The sequence below is a fragment of the Colossoma macropomum genome, unplaced genomic scaffold (genome assembly GCF_904425465.1).
Source record: "Colossoma macropomum unplaced genomic scaffold, Colossoma_macropomum, whole genome shotgun sequence".
In the NCBI taxonomy this organism is placed as follows: Eukaryota; Metazoa; Chordata; class Actinopteri; order Characiformes; family Serrasalmidae; genus Colossoma; species Colossoma macropomum.
In genome coordinates this window covers 23,249,727-23,264,429 of record NW_023494786.1, presented here as the reverse complement: position 1 = coordinate 23,264,429, position 14,703 = coordinate 23,249,727, and positions in this window count along the sequence as shown.

Genomic DNA, 14,703 nt, shown 5'->3' with positions numbered 1-14,703 from the left:
TTCTTGTTTGACATAGGATTTCAGCTGCCCAACAGTTCAGGGTCTCCTTTGTAGTATTTTTCATTTTATAATGTGCCAAATGTTATCAATGGGTGACAGGTCTGGACTGCATGCAGGTCAGTTTAGCACCCGGACTCTTAATATGGAGCCATGCTGTTGTATTACATGCAGAATGTGGTTTGACATTGTCTTGCTGAAATAATCAAGGCCTTCTCTGAAAAAGACGTTGTCTGGATGGCAGCATATGCAGCCATTCAGCATTAATGGTGTCTTCACAGACACCCATGCCATGTGCACTAATGTACCTCTATACCATCATGAATAATGGCTTTTGAACTGTGCACTGACTTTTTATATATGGTTTCTTTTTTTGCATTTTAGAGTTTTAATTAGCATTTGTGGATGCAGCGATGAACTGTTTTCACAAACAGTTGTTTTCAGAAGTGGTTTTCAGAAGTTCCTGAGCTCATGCAGTGATTTCTATTACAGAATCATGTCTGCTTTTAATGCAGTGCTGCCTGCAGGCCCGAAGATCACAGACAACAAATACTGGTTTTCGGCCTTGTTTATCGCATACAGAGATTTCTCCTGATACTCTGAATCTTTTAATGATATTATGTACCGTAGATGATGAAGCTAAAGCTAAATTCTTTGCTATTTTAAGTTGAGAAACTTTATCCTTGAATTGTTGCACTATTTGATCGTGCAGTCTTTCACAGAATAGTGAACTCCTCCTCATCTTTACTTCTGAAAGACTCAGCCTCTCTGGGATGTTCATTTTATGCTGAGTTTCAACATTTGATATGTTGTCTTTGAAGCATTTTCAATGAAATATAGGATTTAACTGATTTGCACATCATTGCATTTTGTTTTTATTTACATTTTGCACAGGATTACAACTTTTTTGGAAATGAGGTAATTAAAACGTGCTGTTTGTGTTACTGTGCCTTTAAAGGAAAACTTTGGCAAAAATCTAAGTAAAAGGCTTTATTACTTACCCCACATGCAACCGATAAGCCAAGACATGTCTGATATCTGGCACGTGCTTCTTTAGTTTACAACAGGAGGTGCTAGGCTAACATTGCTAACAAACACTGGACTTAGACAGTCACCAACCTCATCTCATTTAGACAGTAAATACATGACAAAATCGTAACTTACTTGCTTCAAAAAATATATCGATAACAAAGAAAAATTTAGTAAAATGGCATAGACAGTCCTATTTAAACATTTAGGCTAAAACTGGAGCTACATTAGTATTTGCATAATGTCCAAATTTGTAGTACTACTCCACTTTCAAATGACAAAATGTCAGTATGCAGGTATGTTGTTGCATTTCTAGCATAGATAAAGGTGTTAGACAGTTAGCTAAAAGTTGCATCTTGAATAATGATAAAACTACGAAAGACATTGACTCTGTATTGATTAGCTGAGACTTGGTCACTACAAAAGTATTAAGAAAGGACTTGTTTGTGTACTTGAGTTTAATTTATCCACGCCAATACTACCTACACACCACCCCAAACTAAACGTATTACAATAACTCTCATTCTCAACAGCAGAGAAACTCCATCTCGGTAGACATCACCTGGCATCAATACAAGTTTACCCAATTCCTGTTGTACAAGGTGTCACAGGCACATCAATTTGTCTGTGCGAAATAAATGCAGATCAGTATGCGTTTTGAGCAGCTTGAGAGATGTTTTTGTTGTATATACCAAGATGAGCTTGGTGACATAGTAAGTCAGATGTTTGTTAGCAATATCAAACATATTGTGGCTGATCGACTGCATCTGTGGTAAGAGATAAATCACGTTAACTGGATAATAAAAAATAAAACTGATCTAAGTCCGTTGGACTTATGTATGTTGCCTCATTTAAAAAGCAGTCTGGGCTGAAACATTCCTTATAACATCAATGTGAATGCCCAAGGCTAAACTTTTGTAGGCTGAATAGGTGGGTGTATGACAACACAATAACAGTGAACTATAGTAGAAACAGTGCTTACTTATCAAATTCTTTTATTTAAAACAGCTAGGCAGATTTGTCTTTCCATGATATGGGCCCTTAAGATTTGTACACTGCAGTTTGTTTATTTATTTACATAAAACTGTGTGTCTGCTTAAATTGGTGTTTAAAATATACCTACTATAAATAACCTACATTTAAACTTTGCCCCCAGAGCCTCCTGCCTTTGAGGTGTCCCCCAGTTTCCAAACCACCTCATACCCTTAATTTAAAACATTCATTATCATCTTGAAAATTGCCAGCTAATCATAATTGATTAATTGGACCAAGAAATTTTAATCATTTTTGTTTATCAATTAATCATAATAGATCTAGTATGAAGCCTGTGGCTTCCATATAGTACTTTTGAAAGTTTGAATACAATTCTGTTTTAAAGGGGTCTAACAAACTGGATAAGTCGAACAAACTAGGCAATTAGATGGCCAACAACAAAGCCACGAGTGGAGAGTCTGCCCTCACAATTGACTCTCTCCTCAGACACTGTAACAAGCTTCATACTAGATACTGAACAGTTTCATCAAAGTCCACATGGGATGAAGTCTCTGATTGTCACCATTAGTGCAGAGGTGAAAAGAAGCTGCACCACATCAGTAGAGGCAATTCCACTGCATTCCACACAAGCTATTCGGGACTTCTTCAAAGGCCTGCCCCGGCTTTGAGTCCTCCAAAGCACAATGAAACCCATTCAGACGTGCTAGGTGTTAAAGCATAGCAGCTCACCTGGGAGCGAGCTCGCAGGAGTCCGCCGGACATTTCCCGGGCTAATAGCTTTTCGGATTGGAAGTTAATTCTGTGGTGGAATTAAATTATAAAGCATGTCAAAACAAATTAACGTCTAGCTGCAAGCAGGTGCTTTGTTGACAGGCCTGGGGAATTTGTAATCTCATGAAGGAGCCCTCAGTTCTATTAGTGGTGTGGTCTCTTGTACGACGTTAATTCGTTGGGTTTGTCCTTTCCCTGTCCCCTGTGTGCATGCGTGCGTGCGTGTGTGTGGTCCCCTGGTGTGAAGCACAAACACATAACAGTTACCACCCAATTTTGAAGCAATATCTGGTGTGCTGATAATGTTGTGCTAGATTATATATCAGAGTCCTATGCTTATCGCTCCTGCATATTCCAATAACATATAAAGTGTAAGGATTTGCTCACACCTACACATTATTATGCAGTGCTACAGCCTGTTCATTTGGGCCAAAGGCCTCCTTATTCTGGATATCTCGTATCATCTGTAGAAATGCAGTATATAAAACAGTACTAATAATAAGACAGAACAGCATGGAATAATTGACATATCTATGATCCTGAGCCTGGAGTCAGGTTTCCATTTGGTGAGGCAATGTCCCACCATCCCATATTCATGCCGCACTTAACCCATTACTTTATACGTAGTCATTCTCGGAACAAACCTTGTATCTCCATTTTTATATCTCCAATTTTTGATATAATTTGTAAACAGCACCCTGCTAGAAAAAACCAGCATAGACCAGCATAGCTGGTCACAAGGAAAGCCAGCGTATGTTGTGTTTTAGATGCTGGTCAGTAGCAATGGAAGCTGTTATGCTGAAAACTAGCATTTCGTCACTGTCCGAAACAAAAACACACATCTCTCAAAAACTTTACAGTAGAAAGCAAAAACATTCTTTAATGTTAGTTTATTTAAAGCAATTTTAAATATTTCTATTGGTCCATTTATCATGAAATTTTCATGCAATGTAAAGGACAGCCTCTGTGTTCAAATGATGTAGAATAATCGAAAAAATGTAAATACTCATTTTTTTTTTAGCAGGGCAGCTGCTCTTAATATTGTGTGAAAGTTTCATCATGAATGGACCAATAGAAATGGTCCAGAATTGCTTAAAAAATGAAAAGTGAAAATCTTTTTACATTAACTTACATAAAAATTTAAGAAAGTTTTTCCTTCTCCTGAAAAGTTATAATTTCAGAGATAAAGGTTTTTGTCTGACAGCAACGACATGCTGCTGTAGTGGCAGGTGGCAAAAAACAGTATAACTGCTGCTGCTGCTGCTGCTGCGTGCGCCCGCTATAAAAGATTACCTGAATTAATATAGAAAGGCTTAAATGCATCACTCCATATTAGGGACATTTTAAGCATGTAAATTTGGCCTTTAGTGGTTTGCTGTAATTATATCTGTCTTGTTGATTGTCTCTTGAATGTGTGTCTCACTAGATCCATCATACATTTATGTACCTGTACTTTCCTTAGCTTTTTTTTTTTTACCATGTGGATACACTGCACCCTCTGGCCCCTCTGTGGTTTTTTTAGATGCGTTCTTTCATAGTGAGGTTTCACCTTTACAGAGTGTTTGCAAAAATCCCATTCAAATTAATGCAAACTTCTGTTTTTGTAAAAAAACATAAATTATTCACAAAACCTTGGTGACATGATAGACCCTGATCTGTCCTTTGACACACATATAACTAATAATTGAGAAATGCATTATCTCTACAGGATGCAGAAAAATTAGTTCATGCATTTATTACTTCAAGTCTAGATTACTGTAATGCCCTGCTGGCTGGATGTCCGAGCAAAAGCCTTAACAAGCTTCAGCTAGTCCAGAATGCTGCAGCCAGAGTTCTTACTAGAACCAGAAAATTTGACTATATCAGTCCAATTTTATCAACCCTACACTGGTTACCAGTTAAATTTCGCATTGATTATAAAATTCTCTTACTGGCTTATAAAGCTCTAAACGGACTCGCCCCTCAGTACCTGAGTGAACTTCTTTCCCACTATGAACCATCACGCCTACTTAGATCACAAGGTGCTGGCTTACTATTAGTACCTAGAATTAATAAAGTTACATCAGGGGGGAGAGCCTTCTCATACAAAGCCCCCCAGCTTTGGAATAATCTTCCTGTTAATGTGCGGAACCTCAGTCTTTAAGTCTAGGCTAAAAACTTACTTGTATAGTCAAACCTTTGGTAATTAGTTTTCCCTGTCAGTTCTATACCTGCCAGAGTCTCTGCTGCTCTGCTAACACTGTAATCTGTGAGCAGTCACCCATTACAGAACTGCCTGTGTGTTTTTCCCTTCCTTCTTTTCTTTGCCGAGTTGAACAGCTGCCCATCCTGTGCGTCTGATGCTGTTGCCTCTTCTGCCTTGATCGGGTGCCACTGATGCCAGCCCTCTGGCCCGGCTTGACCACCATTGAGCTGCATGCTGTACAACGCCATGAAACCTCACCCTCACAACCTGACCCCACTGATGCTGCTGCATAAACTAAACTAATCAAATTAATCATTTGCTCCACCTGTTTTCCCCGTTCTTGTACTATAATACTTTATACTAACAATGTTTACTATCCGGTGTTGACCAGAGGATGGGTTCCCCTTCTGAGTCTTGGTTCCTCTCAAGGTTTCTTCCTCTTGCTCTTAGGGAGTTGTCCTCACTTGTAAAGCTGCTTTGTGACAATGTCAGTTGTAAAATGCCCTATCCAAATAAATTTTGAATTGAATTGAAGTGAATTGGCTTTCCGCCAATCAGTTTTTACTTGCATTCGGAGTAACCACAGCTTTACGCTACTGAGCTGGACTGTGTTATCGTAGCTAATTAACGCCACATTGATAAAATGACACAATGACTTTCACACATATGCAAAACAAGTTTTATTTGAAATTAATATCGCACTCAGTTTAGGTATTTTGACAAAAACTTCTGTTGTGCAGTTCAGTTTCTCATTAAGTTGAATGAGATTTTTGCTAACGTTGTAAAATAAAAAAGAAAAATGTACTAATTTGCAGTGAAATTCATAAGACATAAGCCACCCATGTTAATTCATTCACCATATTATTTACAAATCCTTGTTCACAGCTTGGTTGAATGCAGTGTTTTAAACTTAGTCTAGGAGAGCCAACTCAGGCACAGATGAGTCAACATACTCATTATTCAGCCGTAATCCACTGCCGGCTCCCCTGTGAAGGTCACACTCAGTTCTCCCCCCTGCATCATATCCGACGGTAAAAGGGAGTCGCAGGCTGCACCCTCACACGCATACTAAACGCAGGCCCACTTAAGGAGATGTGGAGAGGGGGAGGGGTTGCAGGGTCACTGTCAGCTCTTTAATTATACCAACAGGAAAAGAAAAGGATAGGATGTAAATATTTTCTAATGAACCAAGAGTTTGCTATCAGACCTCTCGGGTTGAAACAGTCTACTTTTTGTGGGTCCCCAAGGTTTTAAAGATTTAATGAGGCAGTTTCTTTCTTTTCTTTGGGGAGGGGGTGTTTTGATGGGGGTGGTGGGTGGTGGGGGTGTTGAAAGTTACCAGCTACGCACTAAAAACGCAGTGCAGGAAAGAAATCTCTCATGAATTCGTTATTTCCTCTGCTGTTCCTCTCAACACTGTCGCATTCTACATACAAGGAATAAATCTTTTTTTTTTTTTGCACTGTCCCTCTGATCTGATATGTAAATAACACCCCTGACTAAGCTGGAATACAATTTGTCTGCTTATAAGCTTCACTGTGATTCTGAATCCAGATTACATCACACAGCATCAGACTCAAAGTTCTTGGTTCAAATATGCACATTATGAGATGGTGAAAGGTATAGAGGAATTAACATTTCATTATAAAGACTAGCTTTCTGCTCTAAGGTAGAAACAGCATCTATTCTTTCAGAACTTTGCCACGTAAAAGTCTGAATTCTGTGTTTTAAATAAAACAAAACCAAATTTGCTGCACAATCATATGAAGGGATTCTACTGGAATATAAAGCTAGCACTGTGCAACTTCATAGACTTCAAACTCTCTATAGAAAGCTCCATAACAATCATGACATTTTAGACGTGTCCAGAAAGATGCACAGAATGATGTTACAATAAAATCAGTATCCAGAATATAAAGTGGTGATAATATCTCAAGGCAGTATTTTGTTTATCACTTAATATTTTCTTGATGTCCCCAAAACTGCTTGAAATGATAAACAAGACATCCAAAATATGCATTGGTGTCTGTTTAATATCATATAAATCTACATCACAGGCATTATTTTTGATTAAAATAAACAAATAAAATGGTTAATATGACTGGTGAGGACATTTTGAATGGAAGGATTGATCAACTGCATAATATCTGATTTTGAAAGATGCCTAAACTACTCTACTACCTTTTGTCTTGTCAGGTTCTCTGTCAGTGAATTTGTAGTCAGTTTGCAGGACTGCTGTTTGTTATTCCGTTACTTTATACAGGCTTTTCAATCTGCTTTGCACGTTTTCAGTCATAATTCATTTTTGCATGACCATTTTCAACCTCTCTTTGCCCCTTGGAGTTAAACAACACAAATTGCTTTTGTTATTGTGCCTTTTAAGAGCCTATTTCAGGGAAAACTGAATCTTCCTCACTTTTTGAAAATAAAAGAGTTTGATGTAGTATGTAAACACTTAAAGTTTCAAATTGTACTGTCACTCCCCAGTACATGTAGTCTTTGTATGAAAACTAAGCTCCCTTACAGCCTATTTTGAATTCACTGCTGTTGTTATGTCACAGAAAACAAGTCATTTACATACATCCACCCATTCAGTCTACAGTAAGTTTGGCCCTACCCTCTCATGCTGAAGTTAGGAGGTGTCACCCAGACAGCCCAGTTTTTAAAACAAGGCACAATTCAGGGCAGCCAATTAGAATAGAGGTAATTTACATATATCATTCTTTGAAGCGCAGTAACAAAACAAGGCTGTTTAATTACAAGGGATGGACTTTTTTTTTTTTACAGAAACATTAAAAGTAGACCAGAAAGGAAAAACAAAATACAAGAAAATGAAGGATATGGGCTCTTTAAAACTGATATATGTAAATTACCTCAGTTCTAATTGGTTGCTCAGTGTTGTGTCTCATTCAAAAAGTAGTCCAGGCTGAAACACTCCTTATAACTTCAGCTTGAATTGGTGAATAAGTGGATATGAGTTTCTGTGTATGGACTGGAGAGTGATATTTTGAAACTTTCTACATAAAACTCTTTTACTTAAAAAAAATAAAAGAGGGACACTTGCTTCCCATCATATAGACCTTAATACTTTGTTTCCAACAAAGGCTATTTCCACATGACTGCTCTGCTCTCTGTACTGCTGGCTGCTGTGGTCACAGTGGCCGCTCTGCCACAGACAGTTCTGGTCTATTCATAAGGGATGTGCATAACAGCCCAAATTACTATTCAGCTATTGGAAGCTTCAAACAATTCAGAGTTCAAACATTCAGCATCCCTTTTCTTGTCAAGAATGTCAAGGTACAATCGGTGGAGATGGTTTTAGAATGCTATGCAAACACTGAATCTTTTATTTGAGTGATTAGTTCTTAATGATTAGCACATCAAGCTGTGCACATCAGCGTTTCTGCCTGGAGGAGCTTCATTTGCTTCAATGTATCCACAAAAGACTCCGCAGAATTCTTTGTCCACCACTTTTGACATTTCCCACCATCATTGATCATCTAGCCAATCAATCCTGCACTACTCCGCCCAAGAAAACAAAGCAAGCATAGCAAGACAGACCAATTTGGAAAACCTACCTCAGTACACTTCTCTAATCTTGCTGAGATACTGATCAACTCCCTCAGGGTCCTACAGTTCCTTATCCTCTGATCCATTATTCATCACCAAACCAAGCTCTATCATCTCCCATCACTGCTATTACTATCAACACCATCAAGTTCACCCCTTCTCAGGTTAATCACCAGACCAGGCTTCAAGTCAATCACCCAAGAGTGGCACAGACTCAGCTAGATTCATGGAATTCCAAACTGCCAATTCCAACTTTGAGGGGTCTAGTCATTCATGCTCCCTATTTTCACAACCAATCTACACTCTCAGAAGAAAAGGTACAAAACTCTCACTGGGGTTGTACCCTCAAGGGTGCATCTCACAACTTTAGTCAGGGAACATAACTGTACCATAATCCACTGAAATTATATTTTCTAAGTTGTATTGACTCCACACACTCCGTCTTGTCTCCAGGCTTTTTACTTTATCGTTCTGTTTGAAAACATTAGGTAATGAAAAGGTACAAATACATACTTTTCCACTGGGGAAAACTTATTTAATGTACACAACTGGACCTGCAAACCACTGTTGAACTTTTAAGCGTAAAACAAAAGATGTACCAGCACAGTACCTTTATTTCTAACAGTGCAGCCTACACATTTAAAAATAAGAGCTCTTCAAGGATTCCTTAGTAAAGACAAGGTTATATACAGAAACATCATAACTCACAAGGACCATTGAATACATAAAGGTTCTTTACCTGGTTAAACAGTTGCTCTCAATAAAGCAGTGCCTCTTGTTTATGGTTCTATAAAGAGAAATTGGTTCTGTATAGCATTGAAAGGGTTTAACTATTTTTACAAGTCACAGAACACTTTTCTGTACTATATAGAACTAGGTGTGTTTTGTCCGTTAAGGGCACTGGGGCACTGTCCTACCGGTTACCACAAGCAAAAAAGCCATATTGACCATATTGAAATATATAACGATTTTACCCTTTTACTATTGTTCTACTAAATGGCGATAGTTTTTTGATATATATATCTAAAAATAAATTTCAGTTTATAAATTGCATTTACAGCAGCTACAGCCTGATCAACATGATCTCTGTCTCTGAGCTGCAGGGAGCTGATCACAGCGCCCTGAGGATTCCAAACTCTGCATCAGATTCAGTGCCCTTAGCCAATCAGCAGTGCAGAAAAGTACTGGCTCAGGGCGCTGGAGAAAATGCTCTTGACTGATGGATCGGCTGTTGCTAGGCAAAATTAGCACATTGCTTTAAAACATTTTGCCACATTTTCTCCTATCAAAAGATTCAGGCTCAAGGTTTACTTAACATGGCTAATGTAACATGGCCTATTAATACAGCTAATAACTCCAGCAATTAATGTTAAAGCAGGACAAAGACCAGTTTGGTGAGTACCTCAAAAGGGGTTTTTCTAATTGCAGTCTACAGTATTTTCATGTTACGGTGCATTTAATATTGCTGCATGTATTTTGTTTATTCTGGTTGTTATGGTCTTTTAGCTCTGTGGCTAATGGTCTGTATATACTGCCATTTCATTTTGACATTATCTAGTTTTTGGAAGTTTCTTATATTCTTATGATTATATTTTTGAACAGGATGATTGTGTTTATGATAAGGTTCAGCTGATCTTGTATCTCTAGGTTGGTGTACTTGATACCGATATTATGCACCATTTAGCTGTTTTGTCATGCGTTTTAGTTTGTTTGGCTTATAATTCACACTCGGTGGAGTTTAGGTGGCTGAACTTTCTTCACAAGGCAGAGCTATTAGCACTCAAATAGCTTGTGTGCATCATTGGAGTGGAGAAACTTTCCATATAAAGATTATGAAACAATTAGCGTTATAATATGTGAAACACTTATTTCTTCAGCTAGACTGTGGATGACAACAGGGAAAAAAGCAAAAAAGAAAGGGATGGTGCTATGAAACTTAACACTAATAACACAGTGCAAATAGGATAAGGCAGCATCTGATTTTAGACTGGGCCACTGTGTTAGATTGATGAATAGTGGCACTGACTTCCCAGTTGGCAAACTCATGCCAAACCACTATGGAGAACCTTTTTGCTAATAATATATTGCAAATCTGGTCTGCAACACAACGTTTAGTTAGTAAACATACTTCTTAGTTCTCCACCATTACACTTCCATCTTCATTCAAGAATATTGTGTTTGTCTGTGTAATTTCTATCTGCTGCATCTGTGGCATGTGGTTGATTGCCATGGACAATAGTTTTGAGTTTCCATGTACTAGTGTAACAAGGTCAAAAACTCGTAGAGTTTTGTAGTGAAACTGGATAAATGAGAGAGGCCGCAAGAAAATAAATAGTAGCAATTTATTTAACAATAATTCTATGCAGTGCAAGATGACTTGACAAGGGTAATGCATGGCTGGTTCCATATCAAAATCAAAAAAATGTAAAATAAGAAAATGCAAACTTTCCACTTTACACATCAAAGGAAGCAACACCATAGTTGCGGTCCAATTACATTACCATATTATTCAAACTTTCCACGAACTACACCAAAGATCCACTGCAACCACAGAAAACTGAGTACAGCAAACAGATAATAATGCTGTTAATGGCATCCAAACACTAAAAGTATTTCAAAAACAATCATTAAAAGAACACCATAGAAAGCTCAAGGAACTTAGTTGTCTTTAGACAAGTAGGATGGAAAGTGTAGCCACAATTGAAATCCTTGAGGCAAACAAGAATACAAGCTGCTCAATTCATTTTACTCCAATACTTACATCTACAGAGTTTCTGGGCTACTATAGCTCCCCTCTTCCCACTGTACTCCAATACAAGAAATGCCTCCCCCGATATCCATCTATTGTTTAAAAGAATGGCAAATCCATCCATTGGCACAACAACAAATCACTGTATCAATGAGATCAGCGCATATCTGCAGTCAAGTAATCCATAATGACAGTTTCAATCAATAAAAGTCCACAAGAAAAGAACAGAAATCCTGCTGAAGGGCATATATCCTACAATTTTCTTTCATTTTGTGTTTTTCCCTGAGGCCCACAAATAAAGTTTATGTGGGTTTATAAACCAAAAACAGTCATAATTCAAGTCCATTTTTCAACCTCTTATCCCTTAGAATTAAACAGGCTGATTTTGTAACTGTGCCTTTAAGACTGACATTTGTAAATGATCTCTGATCTGGTTGCCCTGTATTGTACCTCATTCAAAAAGCAGTGCAGATTGAAACACTCATTATAACTTCAGCATTAATGGGTGGGGCTGAACTGCTGCAGGCTTAATAGGCAGATAGATGTACGTGTGTTGGTTTTTGTGACATCACAAAACATCCAATTCAAAACTGGCTCTTTATAGACTGTATGGACTGGAGAGTGAAAGGTACATTTTTAACAACGTTAATGTACTACATCAGACTTTATTGTTGATTTTCCATTTTATGGGTCCTTTAACTCAAAACACCTATTTCATAGATATGGGCAGGTGTGGGCAGGTGTCCATTGTCCATTAGCTTCTGTTATAAATGTGTTTTGAATCAACAGTTTTTTGTTCTTTATGAAAGTACAGGAAAACAATTTATTGTCTGTGGCAATTGTCCATGTACTACAGATGCAGCAGACAAAGATTAGGTTGAAAAACACTGGATTTCTCCTTTAGTAGCCCTTTGATAAACTTGCCTAATCTCTTGTGAAAGAAATGCTCTCATGCAATAACCAGAATTCAAAACAATTACTAATAGGTTCTTCTACCACTTACGTCACTCCATTTCAAAACAGATGTCTGTACAGTGCAGTATATAAAGCAATGGTCGAACTCTAATATTTTACACTAGTGCAAGGTGAGGGGCGGTGAACAGGCCAAACTGTGAACACACAGTTTGTTATCAGGAAAGGGGTGGCTGTAAAAAGAGAGTTCTTGCCCTTTGATAAAGCGTAGATCAAGGTGGAAGATAAGAAATGGGTATCGATCAGCGGCCTCTTTATCTGCCTCACTGGTGATGAACAGAGAACACAATCAGTCTTGGCCGAGAGGGCCAAGCGTGCCAATGGCTTTTCCGAAGGCTTGCTTTACTCCTCTACTGCTCTGGTGCCTCGTTATACCACATCATGGAGGGTCATCCTTCTCTTGCCTTCCTTTCCCTTATGTATGGCTATATAGTACCACTTGGAGAGGGGCGATATGAAAGTTTATCCTCTGAGCTCTGTGGGGGACTCATTAGCTAAAGGTACTATAAGTCATAACAATAGATACTACACTCCTACCTCGGGGTATAAAATATTGTTTTAGCACATTTTCTCCAAGGCATAACTTTTCATTAGAAAGGGGCAGACAAATTGGCGTTGCTTTTTATGATAATAATCTATGTGCTTAATGACAACTATAGCTGCTGGGCTCTGACTGAATATGGTGGCCATTATAGCTGAGCTGAAAAGCCTGCAGAGATTGGGACATGCACAGAAATTGTCATTCATAAACCAAACCACCCATCTAGAGGATTTATGTTGGTGAATAATGAAGAACTCTATCTCTGCACACAAAAGTCCCAGAGCTCACAGGTATACATATAAACATGACAATGATACAGCATGCACAAATTTGCATGCACTGCCACAAAGAGTGTGTGCACGCACACAAACACGCATGTATGAAAATCCTTGCCAGCATCAGACCACTCAGGGAATACTGATGCAATATAGACGCTCGCGCAGCACAAGCCGGATATCAATTAATGTGATGTATGAGACCAGTACCTGCTAATTGGGACATGGTGATGTATTTAATAACATACATTAAAACCTTAATTAGGTGTAAATTGAGCTGCTTTTCCATTGTCTACCAATCAACATCCAGGATAAGGTTGACAAACAGGTTGATAAATGCAGTCCACAGGGACAGTGATTAGAGTGTGGTTGAAAAACTGGGAAAGTTCAATGCAGTTTCAGAGGGTAATGTTTATGTTTTCCCATTCTGCTTATGTAAAAATGTCTTAGAGATCTGTTGAATTCATTTCATTTAACCAAAGTCATCTGAGTGTGAAAGAAAAGATCACTTAAAAGAAAACTTAATTTAAAGACATATCACATTCTTGATTATTTAGCAAACCAGTCATATCATGATGAAAAGGAGCACAATGTAGATGCTCTCTTAAAATTAAAGGTAACAAAAAAGCACTCTTTGGAGCGATGCCATAGAAGAACCACTTTTAGTTCCCCATAGAACCTTTCAGTAGATGCTTCTTTAAAGATTGACTTGAGTAAATAAGTTTTGAGTGCACTGAAATCCTTTCTGAATTCCTAATAACCTTGATATAAAGTAAAGGTTCTACATCGTCTGTTGTAAACATGCTTACTCAAACATCTTACAGGGGTGCCACAGTGGCCTCCTGAGTGAGGTTTACCAGTTGAAAAACCCCCTTATGATGGAGGGTGGGACGAACCTTTGAAAAACTACATCTGCATTGAGGTGGATTTTTGTGGGCGGGCTGGTTTAAAATGTTTTTTATTTTTCATTAGCTGGTAAATGCAGAAGTAAGGCAGATAATGTTACTGCTAGACAGCTGAATCTTATTGCAGCCATATAACGTAACAAACTGTCTTCACATCATCATTATAATGAAGACAATGGATTACCCAAACAACAGACATTAATTGTCAGATGAGCAGGACAATGCACTAAATGCTAAAGTTAGCAAGGTAGCTGGTCATACCTTACCTCAGTTTGGCTTTGTTTCTCTGGCTGAAGGGTAAAAAACTTGTCTTGGGTGTCCATGTTGTACTGAAAAAAGACAGAATTACTGTTTTCTTCATGATTTTGTTCAATAGTCGAGGTAAGAGTCACAGCAATGCTAGCTTGTAATTTTTAGCCTATGCTAGAAGTCAGGATTGGTTGACACCACAAGGATACACAATGGTTGTTTGATGTTTTTGCACAATGCATGCTGGATATTGTAGTGAAAGAACGCTGACGAATGAAAACATGAAGTAAGATCTTTGTCAAACCGATGAGCCTATATGATAAAAATACAGCATAACATGACAAATACTATATTAAACTCTAGTTTCAGGCTGGAATCCTCTTTAAATGTTTTTCCTAGAATTGTATGTCCAAGCTTGGGATAGGCTCCAGCGCTCCACCGCGACCCAGAAGGACAAGCGGTTTAGA